General features: G+C 42.1%; 1 long non-coding RNA gene across 1 annotated transcript; it reads left to right on the plus strand.

The window, feature by feature from the left end:
• The first annotated feature begins 14838 nt into the window (after positions 1–14838).
• Positions 14839–24552, plus strand: LOC135057611 (uncharacterized). Its single transcript, XR_010244241.1, has 3 exons — positions 14839–14983; positions 15517–15567; positions 24478–24552. It is a non-coding gene; the product is annotated as an uncharacterized LOC135057611 (long non-coding RNA).
• Positions 24553–25122: the final 570 nt, after the last annotated feature.

Consider the following 25122-nt stretch of genomic DNA (forward strand, 5'->3'; position numbering starts at 1 on the left):
GAGGAGTTTCTGCACATTGAGGCAAAAAGTTTTTTTCACAGTAAGGACAATACATGTTTGGAATTCCCTGCCTGAGAGAGTAGTAATGGCGGACTCAGTCAACACCTTTAAGAATGGGTTAGATAAATTCCTATTGGATAAAAATATTCAGGGTTAGGGTGCGTAGGCACGCATTATAGTTAATATACTAGTCCTAACATAAAAATAACTAGTCCAATAATAAGACTGCATAGGAGACCACAAATAGGTTGAACTCGATGGACAATTGTCTTTTTTCAACCTTAGTTACTATGTTACTATGTTACCTAGTTGGTACATATGAACAGGTACGCAATTGCAGAAACTTCCCTATATACATTGCAATACTGTACATTCAAAAACATTCAAGAAACAAGAAAAAGAGTAAGAGTAACCCCCTAAGAGTCAGCCAGTGGATAAAATGGGGGTAAATATTGGAATCTGCACTCAATTTTAGAAAATGGATAGTACTGGGGTAGGGGGCCGAAATGGGATAGATTACCGTAAGGGAGAAATAGAGAGATAGAAAAGTGTAAGAAGGAGAAGGATTAATCAGCACAGTCTTCATGTGCGTTATAATCATATTGTATTGTGATTAAGATGCATTTCTGGCAAAAAATATGCAAAAACTGATGCTTGATGCCACAGAGGACCTTGCGGGCTATTTGGCACGATTACAGCAATGATGTATGAGGACACATCTGTATCTTTAGCGAGATATTAAAGCCATGACCAACTTTAATAACAACCTTGTACATAACAACTGTACTTAAGACACTACCTCTATGTATGCATATATGGACACTTGAACTTAGACAATAGAGATATACAGTATTATCAGACTAGTTACCAGTCCGTCAACATGATGGTCAACATAACAGTAATGTCACTGCCGACGGCTGTGCGAGCCAGAACGGTGCAACAGTTGAATTGCTCATCGGGCGCCATCTAGTGGCCACCAGTGTGTGTAAAATTCTTGAATTCCCCCATAGAGTTGAGGAGCAGTGTTTATAATATAGTATGCCAGTATTTGGTAGAATTAATTATGGCCAGAGGTGTGGGATTAAAGTGATATTTATGTACCTACTGAGCAGGAATAAGAGTATAGTCAACAACAATATCTTTACAAAAAATACAGGGGCAGATTTATTAAGCTCGGTGAAGTGATAAATTGGAAGGTGGTAAAGGACCAGCCAGTCAGCTCCTAACTGTCATTTTTCAAACCCAGCCTGTGACATGGTAGTTAGGATCTGATTGGCTGGTCCTTTATCACCTTCCACTTTATCACTTCCCCGAGCTTAATAAATCTGCCCCACAGTACTCTATTTGGACAATAGAGTAACATCAATTTTTCTTCCAATTTTCTTTTCCACTTTTTTTTTTTTTTTACTTATTTTTACAGTATGAGTATGTACTTTTTTTTTACATGTCAGCAACTCCCATTATAGAATATTGGTCTCTTTCACAACTTTTGATTATATGTATTAGTAATCATATACAGTATATTGAACATCACTCATTTATGTATTTTGTGTAACATAATCTTCTTACACATATATTTCTATTTCTATTTTTCTTCACTAATGGAATCACAGTTCACATTTTTCCATATATACTTTACATACACAGGTTTATTAGAATTGTTACACTTATGTATTACACACCCATAACTGCACGGTAGAATCACAACACATCATCATATTAATTAATTTACACATTAAAGAGATACAGGGGTCTATTCATGAAGCAGTGAAAAGTGTGGAGAAGTGAGCCAGTGGAGAAGTTGCCCATGGCAACCAATCAGTCGCTACATATAATTTTATAGAATGCACCTGATAAATGTTACTTCAAGGCTGATTGGTTGCCACTCTTTTCACTGCTTCATGAATAGACCCCACTTTCTTTACTATAAACGATATATTTGTATTTGCCACTATTTTGTATAATATACACTGGCTATTTATAATGACCATATATTGGTTAAGCTGAATATGATAGACAGCAATACAAAGAATTCCCACTGACGAATGGAGGAGCCACTGACAGGCCAATAGAGAAGAGAGAGCTGTGATTGGATGGACATATCTTGTGACTGGAGCCAGGTATTTGATTGGTCGTTCATAACAAATATATTCCAGACAGTGCTGGCAATCTGGTCGGCTGTGATAAAGCTCTTATGATGGTAGAAAACATGTTAGCTTGGTGCTCCCTGCATCCATCTCTTATAATATTGTGTTGTGTATCTACAGTACATGCATAGCTAGACCAGCTAGTAAGTGGGATGGACAAGGCATAGAACAGTGAGTTTTAAAATGCCACTTGAGCTTGTGAATGAGACGCTGCTACAGCACATTGTATTCTCAACAGAAAATCCCTCATTAACTCCACACTTGCTGTGTACTGAAACATCAGTGTGTGCTTTGCTTTCCCATGATATAGGATATGAATAGTATCTGTGGGCAAATTAACACTTTTATACAACAAATGGCAGCTTACAATGAATAAGTAATAGAAGGAGATGTAAAGGATATTGAGAATTAATTACTATTATTCTATGAGTACACTGCTTTTTTATATAAAAATAAACCAGATTTATGTGGATGGTATAAATCTCACTAAAACTATGGATTTCACTATTTCAGTGAGTTTAGAATACCAAACTAGTGCCTCACTAATGATCTGTGCACACAATTATTAAACTATTCACATATATGATATTAATGTGTCTAAACAATTAGGCTAATCATGGGTAAGAATATCCAATATCATTCTTGAGGTGCACGATATATATGATCCAGAGAGAAAAAACAGTATTCAATTTTATTATTATACACTGGACTTTAAATTATTAAAGACTTGTGCAAAATACATGAGTAACTAAAATACCAACATAATAAAGGTATATAGCATCTCCTTTAAGGATCTCTACACATTAAAAACCATTACAGTATGTTTGCATATAACTAATATGCTGAATGCTAAGGATAACTGCAGGCAGATACCTAATATTATAGTGCACATGATATTTGATCCCAAGATAATATATTGACTCTAGGTCATACTCTATTATAAAGCTTAAAGAATAATTATCACTACTGTGAAACACTAAACTAGGTTATTGCACAAGTCCTATTGCCAAGGATACTGCATATCAATGATTTCAGGAAATTAACTCTCAGGTGCCCGGTACTACCAAAGCCATAGCTAGACTTTTTGGTGCCTTGTACCATAAAGAGAATTGGTCCCCCCCCATGTTTTCAATAGGGATATAAGGAGTATGCCTCGTGGGGAAGAGGCATGCCAAGATTGAACCCAGAGAAAGCCCATGCTATGATGTTGTTATTCAGTTACAATACCCTTTATTAAATAACACATTTCAACATACTGCCATACCCAGGATTCAAACCTATAACCTGTTGAAATCTAATCAAGCACCCTACTCATTGAGTTATGTGATCCTGCATAAAAACTATGAACACTATATGAAGCTACCGGTACAGTAGCCAACCACTACATAGATTTGCTCAGCCACAATGCTGGCTCAAATAGTATTCTGTAGCTTAGATTGATCTACCTTTCTATGCAAAGGCAGATAGCGCATTTCATAGATTGTCTGACTGCAATGCCACAGGCAATGAGTTTGAATCTGGGGTATGTCAGCATCTTGAAATGTAGTAAAGGACAGTGTGACTGAATAACAAAGAAATCTCAAGTTGAGTTCATGAATGTTGTATAGGTATTAGTGACAGAAGGTGTCAGGGTAGGAGACAGGGGCAGTCTAGAGATGCTGGGGGAAGCTCCAAGTGAAAGTAATTAAAACAGATAATTACAAGTACCGCCAACAGCACCCCCTACCCTGCAACGCTATGTGCGGTGCCCCCTCTGCACACACCTAGTTACGGCCCTGTGTACTACACATATGTCTCTCTATGTAAGTGACAACTTATGGATAAGGTACATCAGTGATATGCAGGTCGATGTGTGATTAATATATGTGATATTATCTCACCAGCTGTGCCCTTTCATTTCACCTACTGGCTCACAAAACGCTGTATTTCTTGTTAGGCAGTACCATTGGCATATCTATAATGGGTGCAGTGAGTGCATTGCACATGGGGCCTCAGGTCCAAGGGTAGCCCCCACCACACACCCTGCACCCATTTTTTATTACTTATCTCTCCAGAGACCAGCAGTGGCACTGCAGCTGCAACCTGAAATCGCATTAAAAATGGTGCGGTGGCCATTTTCCCAGAGATTTGTGCAAGCACAGTAGAGATTAGTCATATTACCAGAGACCTACTCATGCGCAATAAACTCTGGCACAACAATGACAGAGTCTACTGTACCATAGAGTATAGCTCCCAACATGACCCTCTCCAGGACGGACGCGATGCTCTGCTTCTGGACTTTTTTCCTAATGTATGATTGCCGGCACCTGTGTTGAACATGTTAATGGATATGAAAGGTGTTTCACTACAGGTGATGGCAATCATAAATTAAGAGGGAAGTCCAGAAGCAGGGCATTGTGTCCCTCCTGGAGAGGGTCATGTTGGTGAGGTATGCCATAGAGAGGAGGGGGCCTCACGGACACGGAAGTCTGCACACAAGCCTCTCCTCTCTTAATCCACCCCTGGACAGCAAACTTGAAAGAACTGTATTTATAGCATCAAGAATAAAGGGATACATTACTAATTCTGTGATAACTGTCTACGTGTACAGGGGTCTTGTCCTTTGTATTATGAATTACAGTAGTTAGCACCCCCAACAGAACTGTATTTACATTACCAGATACATTACTAATTCTGTGATTACTGTACGTATAAGTGTGCAGTAGTCTTGTCCTTTTTATTATGAAGATTTGGATAGTGCAAAGTGAATTTTAGATGTTTGTTCAACACTCCTGCCATCAGCTGAGACTCATATAAGGCCACTTAGGAAGAGGCCAGCACAGTGATTCACAGCATGTGGTCACAGCAGATAGCACGTTCCCCTATCGAGAAAGGTTGCAGAATTAGGGGGTTGATGTATCAAGCAGTGGAGAAGCTGTCCAGGGGCAAACGCAAGATTTATTTGGTGGGGTTTCCGTGTGTGTATATATATATATATATATATATATTGTGGGGTATGGTCTCAGTAATAAAAAGTTTACTAAAATGCTAAAAACACACAAAACCTTATTAGAGGTGTCTGCCACCCCTTAAGATTGCAATACTGGTACAGTACTGCTGAAAAAAGTATATAGTGGGGCGATAAGGGTACCGGCAACTAGTGTTGTTTAAAAGTACAAATGCTAAAACTTATACTTTATGAGCCAAAAAATATAAAATTGAACAAACAGTTTTTAATAATAACACATAAAAATGGGATAAAACATAAAAAGTTTTCCAAATAGTGATAAAAACATAAAGGTCAGATATAAAGGTATGGAGTAATGACTTAACTTAAAATAGGCAAGGGGGTCACTGCAGGGAACCCATATATTTATTTTTTTCAATAGGTAAAGGGCTTCACCCTATTTATAAAGCACTACAGCTGACAATAGCCATCGCTGAGGTACTCCTGCAAAGCTTTGCATGGGGAGGCTAGTTATTGCTTTTTTCCAAGGGCAGTGGCAGTAAATATACAGGTTAAGTATCCCTTATCCAAAATGCTTGGGACCAGAAGTATTTTGGATATCGGATTTTTCCGTATTATGGAATAATTGCATACCATAATGAGATATCATTGCGATCGAACCTAAGTCTAAGCACAGAATGCATTTATGTTTCATATAAACTTTGTACATACAGCCTGAAGGTAATTCTAGCCAATATTTCTAATAACTTTGTGCATTAAACAAAGTGTGTGTACATTCACACAATTCATTTATGTTTCATATACACCTTATACACACAGCCTGAAGGTCATTTAATACAATATTTTTAATAACTTTGTGTATTAAACAACGTTTGTGTACATTAAGCTATCAGAAAACAAAGGTTTCTCACTCTCACTCAAAAAATTCCATATTTCGGAATATTCCGTATTTCGGAATATTTGGATATGGGATACTCAACCTGTAATGCTAGTTGTCCTTATAAACTATTGGTATGTCAGAGGAAATTTTAAATAAGCATTTTAAATATATTAAACTATTTTTCTCATTTTAGAAATTTTTATTTTTATTTTTGATTTTCAAAATATTAAGAATTTTATATATATCTCTATCTATCTATCTATCTATCTATCTATCTATCTATCTATCTATCTATCTATCTATCTATCTATCTATCTATCTATCTATCACCATATCAATATAATTATATATATATATCTCACTGTATAACACACACACTTACATATATGCATTATTACACACACATACATACATACATACATACATACATAACACACCACACACATAGGCTGTTGTACATACAAACAAAATACATGCATTACATAGCACACACACAGGCTGGCGGACATGCAGTACGAACAATACATAAATTACACAATGCACACACAGGCTACTGGACATACTGCAAGAACAATTCATGCATTACACAACACACACAGACACACACACACACACAGGCTACTGGACATACATACATACAAACATACACACACACACACACACACAAACAAACAATACCAGTTGCAGAGAGGAGTACGCTGCAGAATGGGCGTAGAGGGAGCAGCGCCTCCATATGCATTGCGGCTTGCAGAAACTGAGCTCTGTAGATCAGAGCTCACTGCTGCGGCAACTGCAATCGCGGTCGTGGTTAGTGTTGAGATGGAGACAGAGCTGTCTCCGTCTCTGAGAAAAGAAATTCAGTTGGTCAGGGGAGGTTTCTGGGTACTCAGACCCCCCCCCCCCCCCCTCTTCCCCCTGCGTGTGCCATTGCTGTCTATAGCAAGTTAGCAACCAATTACCTTTGAGGTAGTATTTATCAAGTGCATTCCTCAAAAATGGTAAGTAGATGCTGGTTGGTTGCAATGGCAACTTCTCAAATGGTCTACTGCTGGTTTTGCCTACAGCGTGCAATCCATTACACAGGGGTTTTCCTACATACTAATCTAAAAAGAAATGCACATCTTACACACTGGATCTTATTCAAGTTGTCTATGTTAGGTATTTCATTTTTGCTTTTTAGAAACAAATATATGCCAATATGACATTTATTGTTATTTATATAGCCGATCAACAAAAGTTGAATTTTATATTTGATAAAATGGTAAATAAGGTTTTGGAGTCTCTTTTATAACAGTTCTTTTAAACTAGAGATGAGCGGGTTCCATAGGCAAACGCGGGGGGGGGGGGGGTTCCGGTTGCCCAGGAACCCCCCTCCTCTTGGAATGTGGCTCAAATTATGACAACAATAGCAATGGTATATAATATGATTACTAGAGCGGCCACCACATCATGCACTTTAAGAGACCTAGCAGAGCTGCTGCACATGCCCAGTGGTAGCAGCTTCTTCTACCAAGTTTGCTGTGTGTGCGGATCTGAGTTTTCTTGCAGTATACTGGACCAGAGACTAGCTACCAGGAAGAGAGACAGGAGCCTTACCATGAGGTGGGAGGATGTGTGCTTAGAAAATGCAATACTGGTTCTATTATATTTGTATATATATTTATAGAGTTTAAGAACCTATGCCCTAGACCATCTATAGTGTTAAATATTAATAATGTGTATTCCATACATTGCCCAGTGTATAAAAAGACCAATGTTATAGGTCCAGGGTCATTACTAGGTTTCTATACTGCTTCCCCAGACTCATGCACTTGCTCCAATATTCCACAGAGTGGGATATTGTGGACTGTATTTAGAAACCCCCCTCTTGAAATCCTGTGTTTGCCACTGGGTTCGGTTCCCTGAGAACTGAACCCCCCCGAACTTCACTATCCGAGGCCGGATCCGAGCCCGGCTCGGGTTTTCCTGCTTGACTCGGAAACCAGAACGAGGCAAAACGTCATCATCCCGCTGTCGGATTCTCGCGCGTTTTGAATTCCATATAAGGAGCCCTGCGTCGCCGCCATTTTCACTCCAGCATTGGAGAGTGTAGCGAGAGGACGTGTCTCCGTCTTCAGTGTCTGTGAGGGAGGGAAAGTGGGGTGGCGATTCCAGTGCTGTCTTGTGCTGCTCAGTTCAGTGTGGTGTCTTATGCTGCATCAGTCCAGTCACAGTGGTGGTGTCTTCTGCTGCCATATGTCCAGTGTAACTGTACAGGTCCAGTGCAGTGGTGCTGTGTTTTCCTGCATCAGTACAGTGGTAGTGTCTTGTGCTGCATCAGTCCAGTCACAGTGGTGGTGTTCAGTGTCGGACTGGGGCATGCAGGGCCCACTGGGGAAATGCAGTGTTAGGGGCCCATGTTAGGGATGTAGCCAGTCTGCAGAGGGGGTGTGCCCTGTCACCTCATTGGTTTGATTAACCATTAGAGAGTTCAAATCGTGAAAAAAGTTTTCAAAATACAGTGCGCAATAAAAACAGAAGTGCAGCTACACAATATACACATGTGTGCATCCAAAACACACTATGGAATAGACAGAAGAAAAAGAAGTGTATATTGGTAGTAGCGCTCTCCAGTAACCATGTTAGATGTCACCCATGTGTAAGAATCAAGACATGAAAGTTGATTCACCGTATAACGAAGAAACAGGGTCTCCTGTTGCCTTCTGGTCACATGAAATCAAGTGATCACAATAGAATAATTCTTTTTTCAGGGGACTCAGTAGTGGACCCAGCTTATAATCTACGAAAGAGAAAATATAAGCACCTCCTAATCCTTTGGCAAGGATAATTGATGGAGGTACTTATAGCACAAAATATAGTGTAACAAGCCTTTTAAAAGGGTCACATTTATTATGTACAAAATGCACGTACAGAAAGACAAATTTAAAATAGCATGTCAATCTCCATAAGGCACATCACCAACGTTAGAATCTGTCCAGGGGATTCGAATGGCGTCAGGTGTCCAGTGAAACAGGTGAATGAGCTCCGGATGCCCACCACCACAACCATGCAGAGTTCACCCTGTAGTAAATCGATGAGTGCAGGAGTCCAGATAAGATACAGCCACGCTTAACGCGTTTCGGACGAGATCCGTCCTTCGTCAGAAGCATGGCTGTAAGGTGTAAGCTTCACTATTTAAACCCTCTTAACGAGGGACATCAGCTGATAACAATTGCAGCACAGGACAAACCGCTACCACATCGGAAAACGATCTCGCTGGAAACGGACGTGCGTCATGCGTGTCACTGCTGCCCGGAACTTCCTGTATTTGCGTTCCAGATGCGGCTCATTAACTTCCGGAAGTTCCTATATTTGCGTTCCATAGCCGCAAACTTGAAACGGAAGGTGTAATTCCGGACTCTTACCATCCTGAGTGACATATGATATCTTCATATTTCCAGTATAGGCATGTCCCGAAAGATTATAGTCCACAAAGTATTCCTCTCAATAACCATATAAAATAAAACAAATAAAAACAGATATTACCATATAAAATAATAATACAGATTAAATTCTAATAATAGTAGACCTGGTAAGAGGAGGTGAGTTATATCAGAAAACATTTTAATTCGAATTCACCGTTTAAACCCCCTGGTGTCAGGGTATTCAAACGGTGAATCCATCTATTTTCTGCTTGTGAGAGTCTTTTCTGCACATCTCTAGTTCTCCATTTTGGGAGGATCATTTGAATACCACAAAATGATTTTAAACAACATTCTTTTGACTCATGAATTTTTTGGCAAAACGGGGAGGTGTGTCAGGGTCAGATGGGCAGAGCACATCTACAACATCCGTAAGGGGCTTGATACCCACACAGTCTCTTTTCATTTAAAAAAAATTCATGAGTCAAAAGAATGTTGTTTAAAATCATTTTGTGGTATTCAAATGATCCTCCCAAAATGGAGAACTAGAGATGTGCAGAAAAGGCTCTCACAAGCAGAAAATAGATGGATTCACCGTTTGAATACCCTGACACCAGGGGGTTTAAACGGTGAATTCGAATTAAAATGTTTTCTGATATAACTCACCTCCTCTTACCAGGTCTACTATTATTAGAATTTAATCTGTATTATTATTTTATATGGTAATATCTGTTTTTATTTGTTTTATTTTATATGGTTATTGAGAGGAATACTTTGTGGACTATAATCTTTCGGGACATGCCTATACTGGAAATATGAAGATATCATATGTCACTCAGGATGGTAAGAGTCCGGAATTACACCTTCCGTTTCAAGTTTGCGGCTATGGAACGCAAATATAGGAACTTCCGGAAGTTAATGAGCCGCATCTGGAACGCAAATACAGGAAGTTCCGGGCAGCAGTGACACGCATGACGCACGTCCGTTTCCAGCGAGATCGTTTTCCGATGTGGTAGCGGTTTGTCCTGTGCTGCAATTGTTATCAGCTGATGTCCCTCGTTAAGAGGGTTTAAATAGTGAAGCTTACACCTTACAGCCATGCTTCTGACGAAGGACGGATCTCGTCCGAAACGCGTTAAGCGTGGCTGTATCTTATCTGGACTCCTGCACTCATCGATTTACTACAGGGTGAACTCTGCATGGTTGTGGTGGTGGGCATCCGGAGCTCATTCACCTGTTTCACTGGACACCTGACGCCATTCGAATCCCCTGGACAGATTCTAACGTTGGTGATGTGCCTTATGGAGATTGACATGCTATTTTAAATTTGTCTTTCTGTACGTGCATTTTGTACATAATAAATGTGACCCTTTTAAAAGGCTTGTTACACTATATTTTGTGCTATAAGTACCTCCATCAATTATCCTTGCCAAAGGATTAGGAGGTGCTTATATTTTCTCTTTCGTAGATTATAAGCTGGGTCCACTACTGAGTCCCCTGAAAAAAGAATTATTCTATTGTGATCACTTGATTTCATGTGATCAGAAGGCAACAGGAGACCCTGTTTCTTCGTTATACGGTGAATCAACTTTCATGTCTTGATTCTTACACATGGGTGACATCTAACATGGTTACTGGAGAGCGCTACTACCAATATACATTAGAGAGTTCAACTTTTGGGCCCCTTCATAAATATATACAGTTAATTCAGTTGCTGCATGCATGATAATGTAGTAGATTAATAACAAATTAATAACAGCAATGCACTGTAGAAAATACACCATAGTCCAGTATAAAGTAACATATGTATGATGTATAATTCAAGTGCACAGTCTCGAACCTGATCCTTAGTGCAGGAGGTGGGCCCCCAGGCAGTGAGGCCCATCGGTGGTTTCCCCTGTACCCCTGTGGGCCAGTCCAAGCCTAGTGGCTTCCTCTGCTGCCATATGTCAAGTGCTGCTGTATAAGTCCAGTCCATTGCAGTGGTCCTGTGTTGTCCTGCATCAGTCCAGTGGTGGTGTCCCTGTGCTGCTTTATATGTCCAGTGGTACAGCCGTATATGTCCAATGATACTGCCATATATGTCCAGTGATCCTGCCGTATATGTCCAGTGGTACTGGTGTATAAATCCAGTGGTACTGGCGTATAAATTCAGTCCAGTGATACTGCCATATATGTCCAGTGATCCTGCCGTATATGTCCAGTGGTACTGACGTATAATTCCAGTGGTACTGGTGTATAAATCCAGTGGTACTGGCGTATAAATTCAGTCCAGTGATACTGCCGTATATGTCCTACGATACAGCTGTATAAACCCAGTGACACTACCATATCTGTCCAGTGGTACTGCTGTATAATTCCAGTCCAGTGATACTGCCGTATATGTCCAGTGATACTACCATGTAGGTCCAGTGGTACTGCCGTATATGTCCAGTGGTACTGCCGTATAAATCCAGTCCAGTGATACTGCTATACATGTCCAGTGGTACTGCTGTATAAATCCGGTGATACTGCCGTATTTGTCCAGTGGTACTGCCATATAATTCCAGTGAAACTGCCGTAAAATTTCAGTGATACTGCCGTATCAATCCAGTGATACTGCCGTATAATTCTAGTGGTACTGGCGTATAATTCCAGTGATACTGCTGTATAATTCCAGTGATATTGCCATATAAATCCAGTCCTGTGGTACTGCCGTATAATTCCACTGATGCTGCTGTATAATTCCAGTGGTACTGGTGTATAATTCCAGTGGTACTGGTGTATATTTCCAGTGGTACTGGTGTATAATTCCAGCGATACTGCCGAATAATTCCAGCTGTACTGCCTTATAAATCCAGTGTACTGCTGTATAAGTCCAGTGGTACTGCCGTATAAGTCCAGTGATACTGCCGGATAATTCCAGTGGTACAGCCGTGTAAGTCCAGTGATACTGCTGTATAATTCCAGTGATACTGCCGTATAAATCCAGTTGTATTGCCGTATAATTCCAGTGATACTGCCGTATAATTCCAGTGATACTGTCATATAAAGTCCAGTGGTAATGCCATATAATTCCAGTGGTACTGCCGTATAATTCCAGTGGTACTGCCGTATAATTCCAGTGGTACTGCCGTATAATTCCAGTGATACTGCCGTATAATTCCAGTGATACTGCTGTATAATTCCAGTGGTACTGCCGTATAAGTTCAGTCCAGTGGTACTGCGTATAAATCCAGTACAGTGGTGGTGTCTTGTGCTGCCATAAGTCCAGTGGTGGTGTCCTGTGCTGTATATTATTTACTCCAAATAAAAGGGTTATATACATTACTTATAATATTATCCAAATAATTTTTACAGGGTTTGCCCTGTATGGTGTAGGGGTACGCTCGTCTGTGCTGCATATTATTATAATAGCTCCAAATAAAAGGGTTATTATTTTCCAAATTAATTTTACAGGCTTTGCCATGTGTGTGTGTGTGTGTGTGTGTGTGTGTGTGTGTGTGTGTGTGGTTTAGGGGTACGCTCTCTTGTGCCACCAATATTGTGCCTGTATTACATCGGTGCAAATTCCAGCATGTCCCATGTTTATTGTGCCGCACACTTGTGTCGCTTAGCTTAGTCATACAGCTACCTCATTGCACCTCTTTTTCTTCTTTGCATGATGTCCTGTTTGAGGCCTAGTTTTTTTAAGTGCCATCCTGTCTGCCACTGCAGTGCCACTCCTAGATAGGCAAGGTGCTTGTGCCGCACACTTGTGTCGCTTAGCTTAGTCATACAGCTACTTCATTGCACCTATTTTTCTTTGCATAATGTGCATTTTGGGGCCTAGTTTTTTTAAGTGCCATCCTGTCTGCCACTGCAGTGCCACTCCTAGATGGGACAGGTGTTTGTGTCGCACACTTGTGTCACTTAGATTAGTCATCCAGCCACCTCGGTGAAACCTTTTGTCCTAAAAACAATATTGTGAGGTGTGAGGTGTTCAGAATAGACAGGAAATAAATGGAAATGAATGTTCCTGGTAAAGGTCTTCCTGGTAAAGGTCTTCATCTTTTCCACATTTTGTGGAAGTAACCTCCTCGCTGAAAACATTAGTGGCGTTGTCAGATATCACAAATCCCCAGGAGAGTATAAGTGGGGTAAGCCAGTGTGCAATGATGTCCCTCAGTTTCTGTAAGAGGTTGTCAGCGGAAACCGGTGATACACAGCATAGCCTGCCTAGGAATGAGTTGGCGTTTGTGAGATGCTGCTACTTGTGCCGCTGCTCTTGTTGCTGCGGAAGGAAATACATCTACCCAGTGGGCAGACGACGTTGATGGAATTGCATCGTCAATGTCATGACTGGTGGCAGCAGCTTTAGCACTAGTACTAGGAACTGGAATTCCTGTTCTTTAACTATTTTTCCCTCCACATTTTTGTTCTCCATTTCACAGGACAATGCCCCTTTAATTTCACTGCAAATAGATCAGTGCCCCTTTATATTCACAGCACCCCTGTATTTTTACAGTATACAGGACAGGGCCAGTGTACCTTTATTTTAACAACACCTCTGTATTTATAGCATACAGGACAGGACCATCACCCCTGTATTTTAACAACAACACCCCTGTATTTTTACAGCATACAGGCCAGGGTCAGCACCCCTGTATTTTAACAACACCCCTGCAATTTTACAGCATACAAGACAGGGTCAGTGTACTTTTATGTATACAACACCCCTGTATTTTTCACAGCATACAGGACAGTGTCCCTGTACGGCACAGTGACAGGACAGCAACACCCATGTACAGCACCCCTAACAGCACAGGACGCCACAGGACAGCACCCTTAAAGAGCACACACTGACTACACCCGACGCCACCACCCACAGAGAGACAGAGGTTTGTATCCCTCACTCTCCAAGTCCTGAGTGAAAATGTCAGCGATGCATGGCTTCATACATGGAATCCAAAACTTGTGAGAATCCGACAGCGAGATAATGATGTTTTGCCTTGTTCTGAGATCCGAGTCTGGCGGAAAGTCCAGAGCCGGACTCGGTTCCCAGCTCGGATCGTAAAGTTTGGGGTGGGATGTGTGTGTGTGTGTTTGTGTGTGTGTGGGGGGGTTGTATCTCTGATATCCGAACCCGCTCATCTCTAGAAACGCATAAAACATAGATGAAGATGACTTATTGTTTAATGGTAATTGTCATTAAAAATACATTCCCTGTGTAATACATTTTCTTCTATGATAACTCGTAGGAAATAATTGTAATTTTCAATACCACAGGTGTGTAAAAGACTGCCATTTAACAGACACCTCCCTTCCTTTTGGGAAATAGATAAATCATTATATGCAAATATAATATTTCCCAACACACACAGGGTCTCTGAGTAAGTTGAAGGAATATGCAATAATAGTGCATCATACCTGTAACTGGTTTTGGTTGTCTCTCAGATGTATAAAAGCCCACAGCACTGCAAGAGACCAAGCGCAGTGCAGAGATCTTTTACATTCAATTATTTTCACATTCCATCTACTAAATTCTTCCAGAGAACAATGTCTGGAGTAAAGGGACAACAGAAGAAATGCCCTGAGCCGTGCCAAGAGCCTTGCCCCCCATCACCACCCCAACAACAATGCCAGGATCGTAAGTGTTTCTTTATTATTCCTGTTCAAAGTTTACAATGATTAGGTAGATTTGCTGCAAGTCATATAATGATTGTACTAGATTTACAGTGTATGTGAACAACAGGTGGTGCCAATCTGGCATATTAGGCACAGACTAATATTAATGAAAGCCATATAATATATTATACATTGTAGTACTATAAACCTTCTTCTAGCATAAATTGCCCTATAATATCCTGTACCATTACTGTATATGCTGTTCCAATAAGTCATAAGACTTGATATGTCTCAAGCAAAGCTACATTGATGCCATTGTGTGCAATTATACTGTGCCAGTTGCGTTTTAGAAATTCTGAACCATGTCAGTCAAGTATTAAACGTTTTGCCAGATATTGACCTAAGGCTATAGTAGAGTCAGTACTACATAAATTATAGCAACTGTAACTATGATGTAAAACATAGAACGCTTTAGTCTCTCATTTGTTTTATTACTAAAATTATACCACCATATATTCCTGTAATAATGATTTCATTATGTTTCCTTTGTGTCAGCTTGCAAGCCACAGCTGGTGTGTCCTGAACCAAAATGTCCTCCTCCACAAGGTAAAATCCATCATCAAATATTTTCCAGTTACTGTTTGCATGTTATCCACATAACTCGGTCTTAAGGCCAGTCTTCCATCCTCATGCCATGGCCATCTCTACCTCACTTACTACCTGACCCAGGCCACCTTCCACTTGTTTGTTCCTCATGTCACCTGTCTGTCTCCCTCTCCCCCTAGATAGTAAGCTCCTTGGAGCAGGGCCCTCTTTCCTCCTGGTCTCACAGCCCTCTTTTCTTGCACTTTAATTACAGCTCTCGCCTACTTAGTGACTGTCTATACCTGCATTTCCTCCTGCTTTTGACTGTTCATTTCTTCCAATGGCTTCTCACCCCCAGTAGTATGCCGATTACTTCTTTGCTTCCTAACATCTCAGCTGTATTGTGTACTGAAAACTGTGGTGCTCAATGCTAACTGTCACTTGTGCTCTGTTTTACTTTTTTGTGATGTTAAGTTCTGTATACCCTATATTGTTCTAATGTGTGTTGTATGTACGGCACTGCGAAACACTTATGGCGCACTATAACTAAATTGTAATAATAATAATAATAATAATCTGTTATGAGGAATTGTGTTTATATGTATGAAGATATTTCTATTACGTCCTTGAGGATGTTGGGGACACCAAAAGAACCATGGGATATAGACGGATCCGCAGGAGACATGGGCACTTTAAGACTTTCAAAGGGGGCGTGACCTGGCTCCTCCCTCTATATCCCTCCCCAGACTCAGTTTAGAAAATGTGCCCTGCGAGATGGAGGCACTCGGGGGAGCTCTTAGAGTTTATCTGAAAAGACTTAATGTTAGGTTTTTTATTTTGAGGAGATCTGCTGGCTACAGACTCCCTGCTTCGTGGGAAAGAGGAGAGAGCAGTCTAGACCTACTTCTAATGAGTTTCAGGGATCTGCTGCTGCTGACAGGATGCCTTCAGCTCCTGAGGGGAGATGAACGCTGGGATGTCTTGGATGCTCGCTCCCACAGCTTGCTGTCCCCCCTCTTCAAGCCAGAAGTCAGAAGACAGGTGAGTATGTGAGGAAAAGACATCTTCTCTTCAACAAAGACGGCATATAGAGGTACCGCGCAGCATGATTTGCTCAGTGCGCGCCAGGCTCCCGGACTGTACACACCGCTGGGTGCAGGGCGGTGGGGGGGGGGGCGCCCTGGGGAGCTAAAAATACCTCATAAATAAGGCTGGCATATCTGCCCGCAAACCCCCGCCAGTATAAACATGTAAAAATAAGCGGGAAGAAGCGCACCATGTTGGGGGTGGGGCTTCTTCCTCCAGGCTCACTCGGTGCCATTTCCTCCTCCAAGCAGCAGCGCTGGTCCTTCCTTACAGCAGCAAGTACCAGAGGCTATAAAATGAGGGGGGGCAGATTATTTACATACATATTATAGCACTGCAGCTCTGTGACACTTGAGGGTGTTTTTCAGACCTGCACTTTGGCGCTGGGGTGTGAGCTGGCTCCTTTGCTTTTGTTCCCTCACAGGCTTTCTTTTGGGTGCTGTTAGGGAGACAACATGTCTGAGGCAGAATTTTCCTCTCAGGGGGATAATTTATTGGGGACACCAAATGTTTTGGTGGTCCTGTCGGCACCGCCGACTGCTGATTGGTTAACTACTTTAAATGCTTTAAATGCTAATGTTACTCTATTAAATCAAAAGTTTACTGAGTCTGACTCTCAACTGCAGATTTGGAAGAGATCAGTAGATGACGCTTTATTACAAGGGTCACTAAAACGTGGTGTTGACCAATTAGATGACACAGATACCAACACGGACTCTGATACCGGTGCCAATTATGCTGATTCTAGATTAGATCCTAAATTGGCTAAGAGTATTCAATATATGATTGTGGCTGTCAAAGACATATTACGTATTGACGAGGACCCCTTTACACCAGAAACGAGGGTCCTTATTTACAAAGAAAAGAGACGCTCGGTTTCTTTTCCTCCTTGTTTTGAACTAAATGACCTTTTTGATGGCATTTGGAATACACCTGATAAGAAATTTCTCATTCCTAATAGGATCAAGGTGGCATACCCCTTTCCCGCAGCGGATAGGGATAAGTGGGAAATACCACCCACAGTAGACAAAGCCCTAGCACGCTTGTCTAAACAGGTAGCGCTCCCTGCGGCTCAGTCGACGACTCTTAAGGAGCCGGCTGATCGTAAGCAGGAGGCTACTTTAAAAGCTATTTTACTACCATGGGGACGCAGCTTAGACCGCTTATTGCGTCAGCGTGGGTTAGTAGCGCCATTGAAAAATGGGCTGAAAGTTTATCTGCGGATTTAGATACTCTGGATAGGGATAGCATCCTAGTGACGCTTGGTTATATCAGGGACGTGGCTGCGTACTTGAAAGAGGCTGCATGAGATGCAAGCCTCCTGGGGGCTAAGGCTAATGCTATGTCAATTGCGGCTAGGCATGCGTTATGGACTCATCAATGGAATGCTGACGCTGATTCCAAGAAAAATATGGAGTCCCTTCCCTTTAAGGGTGGGGAACTGTTTGGTTATGGCCTTACTGATTTAGTATCAGCGGCCACAGCGGGAAAATCCTGTTATGTACCTAATGCTCCTGCGCAACAGAAGAAACCGCACTATCAAATGCAGTCCTTTCGGCCCAATAAATATAGAAAAGGCCGAGGTAACTTCTTCCTCGCTACCAGAGGTAGAGGAAGGGGCAAGAGAACTCCCGCCTCCTCGAGTTCACAAGAGCAGAAGTCCTCCCTGGCTTCCGCCAAATCCACCACATGACGCCGGGTCTCCCTTACAGGAGACCGCACCGGTGGGGGCACGTCTAAGGCTTTTCAGTCAGGTTTGGGTTCACTCGGACCTGGACCCTTGGGTGTTACAAATTGTGACCCAAGGGTACAAACTGGAATTCCAAGACGTTCCCCCTCGCCGTTTTTTCAAATCACCCTTACCAGTTTCGCTTCCAGACAGAGTTCTAGTCTGTGGAGCAATACAAAAATTATGTCAAAATCAGGTTGTGATACCGGTCCCCCGGGCGCAACAGGGGAAGGGTTTTATTCAAGCCTATTTGTAGTACCGAAGCCGGATGGCTCGGTACAACCAATCCTCATCCTAAAATCTCTAAATTTTTTCCTGAAGAAATTCAAATTCAAGATGGAGTCTCTCCGAGCAGTAATCTCCAGCCTGGAGGAGGGGGAATTCATGGTGTCTTTGGACATAAAGGATGCCTACCTTCATGTTCCCATTTATCCCCCTCATCAAAGTTATCTCCTGTTTGCAATCCAGGATACTCATTACCAATTTCAGACGTTGCCGTTTGGCCTGGCCAGGGCTCCGAGGATTTTCACAAAAGTCATGGTAGAAATGATGGTTCTCCTCAGAAAAAGAGGAGTTACAATTATCCCGTACTTGGACGATCTCCTGATAAAGGCGAGGTCCAAGGAAAAACTGGTACAGGACATTGCACTGTCTCTGTCGCTTCTACAACAGCACGGCTGACTTTTGAACCTGCCGAAATCACACTTAATTCCAACAACCCGGTTGGCATTTTTGGGTATGATTCTGGACACGGTCCAGCTGAGAGTGTTCCTCCCTCCGGGGAAAGCACTGGAAATTCAGAGTTTGGTAAAACTCATTCTGAAACCACCAACTGTCTCCATTCATCAATGCATTCGATTGCTGGGTAAGATGGTGGTGGCATACGAGGCCCTCCAATTCGGGAGGTTCCATGCCAGAGTGTTTCAGTGGGACCTGTTGGACAAATGGTCCGGATCCCACCTTCATATGCACCGGAGGACAGTTCTAGCCCCTAACACCAGAATCTCACTCCTGTGGTGGCTACACAGCTCTCACCTCTTAGAAGGACGGAGATTCGGGATCCAAGACTGGATCCTAGTGACCACGGATGCAAGTCTCCGGGGTTGGGAAGCAGTCACACAAGGGTGACCTTCCAAGGAAGATGGTCAAGTCAGGAAACTCTTCTTCACATAAACGTGCTGGAGTTGAGGGCCATTTACAACTGCCTTCTACAAGCGGAGCATCTTCTACTAAACCGGCCTGTCCTGATCCAATCGGACAATGTGACAGCAGTAGCGTACATAAACTGCCAAGGCGGCACAAAGAGCAGAACAGCAATGGCAGAAGCCACAAGGATTCTTCGCTGGGCAGAGACTTGGGTAAGCGCTCTGTCAGCATTTTTCCGTCCGGGAGTGGACAACTGGGAAGCAGACTTCCTCAGCAGATACGATCTACATCCAGGAGAGTGGAGCCAGGGACGAAACAAGGATCTTCGGCACCTGGGGCAAGGCAGCAAGTTGGCGCCCCCGATGCACCCCCCCCCGGCGTGTGACACACACACACACACATATATATATGTGTGTATATAGATATATGTGTATACATATATATATATATGTATATATACATATATATAAAACCTCCACAAGGGCAAAGGGCTTCTTATGTGAGGGGGGGGGGGATGTAGCTAGACATTTTTTGGGGCTACGGATAAAGAAAAAAAGAGGATATAGCCCGTCGTACATTGATAAATATACGTAAAATCACACACCTGTACACATGTCACATACATGCTGTCCCATACCTAAACACATACACGCACGCATACATTCACTCACATATAGTCATGCACCTGTATACATAGTCACACATATATACATACATGCACACATATATGTACACACACTCATATTCATGTACAGTCACACACATGCTCAGATTCATACAGACACACATTCATAGTAGTCACACACACATACACACACATTCATAGTAGTCACACACACATACAGTGCCCCTTCCCTTTGTCACACTCACAGTTTAGGGTCTTTTGCTGCTACACAGTGAGCTTCTGTCTCCCATGCTACTGGCTGGACTGGCACTGTGTACAGTGCCGTGTAGCCCCGCCCCCTTTCGGCTAAATCTTCTTGTTCAGCTCAGCACTGCTGTGACAATGAAAGGCAGCTGGGGAAGGCTGGGGAGTTAGCTTGTTCCCTGTGCACCCTCTTTATCCAGCTCTGCCGGGGCGGGCAAAATGCGCGACTGCATAGAAGAAAGTGAAAATAAACTACAGCTTCCGCAGCAAGGGCTGCTGTGAGCTGTAGTTTATTTTCAGTTTAATCACAGCAATGCTTTGTGCCCGGCTTGTTAGGCAGACGCAGCAGCTAGTAGAGTCTGGAGCATAAGCTCCAGACTCTACTAGCTGCTGCGGCTGCATAACGAGCTGTTAGGGACGAGGCAGATAAGGAGGGATGTTTGGGGAATTAAACTGATCATGACGGCACCCCCTCCGATCCGGCGCCCAGGTCACATGCCCCCCTAGCCCCCCCCCCCTAGTTGCCGTTCTGGTTGAGCCTCTATCAGGAGGTCTTCTCCCTACTAACAAATCTATGGGGGGTTCCCCACATAGACATGATGGCGTCCCGCCACAACAAAAAAACTACTAAAGTATTGTTCCCGGTCCAGGGACCCTCAGGCGGTGGCAGTGGATGCACTGACGTCACCTTGGGTGTATCCGTCGGTGTACATTTTCCCTCCGCTTCCTCTCATTCCAAAGGTTCTGAGAATCCTAAGAAAATCACAGATTCCAGCGTTCCTTGTAGTTCCAGACTGGCCAAGGAGAATTTGGTACCCGGATCTTCAGGAGTTGTTAGTCGAAGATCCATGGCCTCTTCCTCTTCGCGAGGATCTGCTGCGGCAGGGGCCATTCGTCTATCAAGACTTACAGCAGCTATGTTTGACGGCATGGCGGTTGAACGCCAGATTTAGCCCGTAAGGGTATTCCCGATGAAGTCATCCCCACTCTTATCCTTGCTAGGAAGGGTGTGAAGTCGAAACACTATCACCGTATTTGGAGGAAATATATTTCCTGGTGCTAGTCCAAGAAAGCTCCAGTGGAAAAGTTTGACCTTGGACGTTTTCTCCATTTTCTACAAAATGGAGTGGATGCGGGCCTTAAATTAGGCTCCATAAAAGTGCAGATTTCTGCTTTGTCAATTTTCTTTCAGAAACAATTGGCCTCACTTCCTGAGGTGCAGACCTTTGTAAAAGGGGTCCTGCACATCCAACCTCCTTTTGTGCCACCTGGTGCACCTTGGGACCTTAATGTGGTTTTGACATTCCTAAAATCACATTGGTTTGAACCTTTAAGTAAAGTGGAGTTGAAATTCCTCACTTGAAAGGTTGTCAATTTGTTAGCATTGGCATCCGCAAGGCTGCTGTCTGAATTGGCGGCCTTGTCTCACAAGAGCCCTTATTTGATCTTCCATGAAGTTAGGGCAGAATTGAGAACTCAGCAACAATTTCTGCCAAAGGTGGTTTCCTCTTTTCATATTAACCAACCTATTGTGGTGCCAGTGGCTACTGGCACTTTGGCTGAGGAAAAGTCTCTGGATGTCGTCAGAACTTTGAAAATTTACGTTGCCAGAACGGCTCCAGTTAGAAAAACAGAGTCTCTGTTTGTGCTATATGCTCCCAATAAACTTGGGTATCCTGCTTCCAAGCAGACCATTGCCGCTGGATATGTCACACGATTCAGCAGGCTCATTCCACTGCAAGTTTGCCGTTACCTTAATCGGTAAAAGCCCATTCCACTAGGAAGGTGGGCTCGTCCTGGGCAGCTGCCCGGGGTGTCTCGGCATTACAACTTTGCCGAGCTGCTACTTGGTTGGGGTCAAACACGTTTGCTAAGTTTTACAAGTTTGATACCTTGGCCGATAAAGACCTAAAGTTTGGTCAATCGGTGCTGCAGAGTCATCCGCACTCTCCCGCCCATTATAGAGCTTTGGTATAATCCCATGGTTCTCTTGGTGTCCCCAACATCCTCAAGGACGTAATAGAAAACAGGATTTTAATACCTACCGGTAAATCCTTTTCTATAAGTCCGTAGAGGATGTTGGGCGTCCGTCCCAGTGCGTACTGTATCTGCAGTTATCTTCTGGTTACACACAGGTTGTGTTATGGTTTCTTCAGCTGAAATTGCTGAATTTTGTTCATGTCCGTTGGCATGTGTTCAGTTGAATGCCATGTTATTCGGCATGTTTATGGCGTGAGCTGGTATGATGCTCACCTTGTTGTTAATTCCTTTCCTCAAAATGTCCATCTCTCCGGGCACAGTTCCAAACTGAGTCTGGGGAGGAATATAGAAGGAGGAGCCAGGTCACGCCCCCTTTCAAAGTCTTAAAGTGCCCATGTCTCCTGCGGATCCATCTATATCCCATGGTTCTTTTGGTGTCCCAAACATCCTTTACGGACTTATAGAAAAGGATTTACCGGTAGGTATTAAAATCCTGTTTTCACCTCAGTGTACTTTTGCTTTTCATTCTGGTCCTCTATTTCTATACTTTTAAGTTTTTTTATTATAATGATTACTACTTAGGCATATCTGTACAGTGCTGGTTAAAAAGGACAAATTAAACTTCTCAAGCCTGGGAACCTCTTTCACAGTTTTTCTTTACTCTATTCAGTAGTCAACACAGCGCATGTGGTCCCAGTGCAGGTCAGACGGTGGCTGAGAAGATTAAAATGTCCTTTTAAGTTTTAACCAGCCACCAGTAGACTATTGTATTTGCTATAGGAGATCCTTGCACACACTTAATAAAAAATCCAGAGGAAGTCACATGTGATGAAACGCATTGGTTCATACCGTCTTGACCCGATTGGTTTAATTTGCTGTTTGCGTGTGCCCCCCGGCTGGGGTTGACATGAAGTTCCCATATGTACCATCAGGCCAACAAGGGTCAAGAAGGATATAGTTATGTGTGATATGAAATATATGATCTGTTTTTAATTAATCGTTTTTTAACCTTTGAAAAGTGAAATATTCTATCTGGGTGTACTCTGATATGAAGGTTTCTCTCTCAGACCTAATCATTTAATTTTGATCTCCATTCTTCAAAAAAGCCTATGAAGGACATCAAGATTGTTAAAGAAATCTGTGTTTAATAGCAGTTAAAATTATGGGTGCCTCCCAAACACCAATATCAGGGACGTGCGGTGAGCTAAATAGCTCAGGAGACACTGGCTAGAACCAGAGCCAGATTTACATGCAATTTTTGAGCCAAAGTGTACATCTGGACATTATACACAGGTGCAGCAGTATAAACTCCTGGAAATTTGGTGAAATTTGATCAGAGATGTGCGGAAACATTAGCCAGGTAGACTTTTTACTCCAGAATTTTGGCTATAAAAATTATTAGAATAATGCAAAAAAGATATTTCAAACATATTATTTGTATTTTTCATATACTTTATACAGTCAAAACTCTGGCACAAATGTTAGTATGACAGGAAAGGCTCTGCCTCACTTGCCTCACCCCACCGCACGTCATCGACCAATATATATATATATATATATATAATCTACATGATTGCAACCAACAACATTTAGTAAACTTACCCAGAGTTTACTTGGCCAGCGCTTGCCCCCTCCCTGTCCATCCACCCTCTCCATCTGTTCTGAAGTAGGTCAACAGTACATAAAAAACTACAGACATATAACGATCTACTCTTATGAGCACCTATATATGTCTCTCTCCGCACTCAGTGTGGTACATCAAGTGACCAGCAGAATCAGTGAGAAATTTGCACTTTTATATATTCAAATTACAATTACCTTGTTGTTTAGTGACAAATATTCATTTATTTGCATTGGTGTTTACACTTTCAGGCACATTATATGTAGTAGGGGGTTCATCATTTCATCACTTTTCCTGCCATACTTAGTCATATTTTATCCAATAGACTCTGATTTTGGTTATGTATAATCATTTTAGTGCTCATATACAGTATAATCATTATAAATGTTGGACAAGTTGAACAAATAAAACAGCAACATGTGACAAGCACCTTGTTATACACGCACATACTGAGGATGTACAGGTCAGCAAATTACAATGTGTGTCTTTTATTTTCTGCAGAGCCATGTCAGCAACAGCAAGACCAGAAATGTGTGAAGAAATAGAGAAATCAAGAATCTAAGACTTCCTTACGGAGAGATTCTTATATGATTTATTATGTGATTACTCATATATCTGTTTATTGATTGTATTTAAGTGAATCAATTAAAGTTTCTTAAATACGACACACAGAGCTATAGTGCTTTTTTTCAAAAAGGATTAAAACAAATTTTAACAGTTGTAACACAGCACACAGGAAGCACAATACAGTACAATACTGGTCACCCTATAACCAATACTTAGGTATCCACTTTGGACCTCATGGCCTTTTAACCTTTATTTTAATATGCTTGATAGCCATGTCACCTAGAACATGGGGTGACTGGGGAACACAAAGAGGTAAAAAGTGTATTGGCCACAGATATTTCTTTTTCAGAAAAAAGTGCAAGAATGATGGCAAAGTTAATCTATCATTTTGCTACAGTGAGGAGTGAAATATTTAGAGGTATTCATTTATTTTTAGCATTTACTTTGCGTGCATTCATTTGTTAGTTACCAATACACTTAGGCCCTCATTCCGAGTTGATCGGTCGCAAGGCGAATTTAGCAGAGTTACACACGCTAAGCCGCCGCCTACTGGGAGTGAATCTTAGCTTCTTAAAATTG

This window comes from Pseudophryne corroboree, chromosome 3, assembly GCF_028390025.1.
Source record: "Pseudophryne corroboree isolate aPseCor3 chromosome 3, aPseCor3.hap2, whole genome shotgun sequence".
NCBI classification, from domain to species: domain Eukaryota; kingdom Metazoa; phylum Chordata; class Amphibia; order Anura; family Myobatrachidae; genus Pseudophryne; species Pseudophryne corroboree.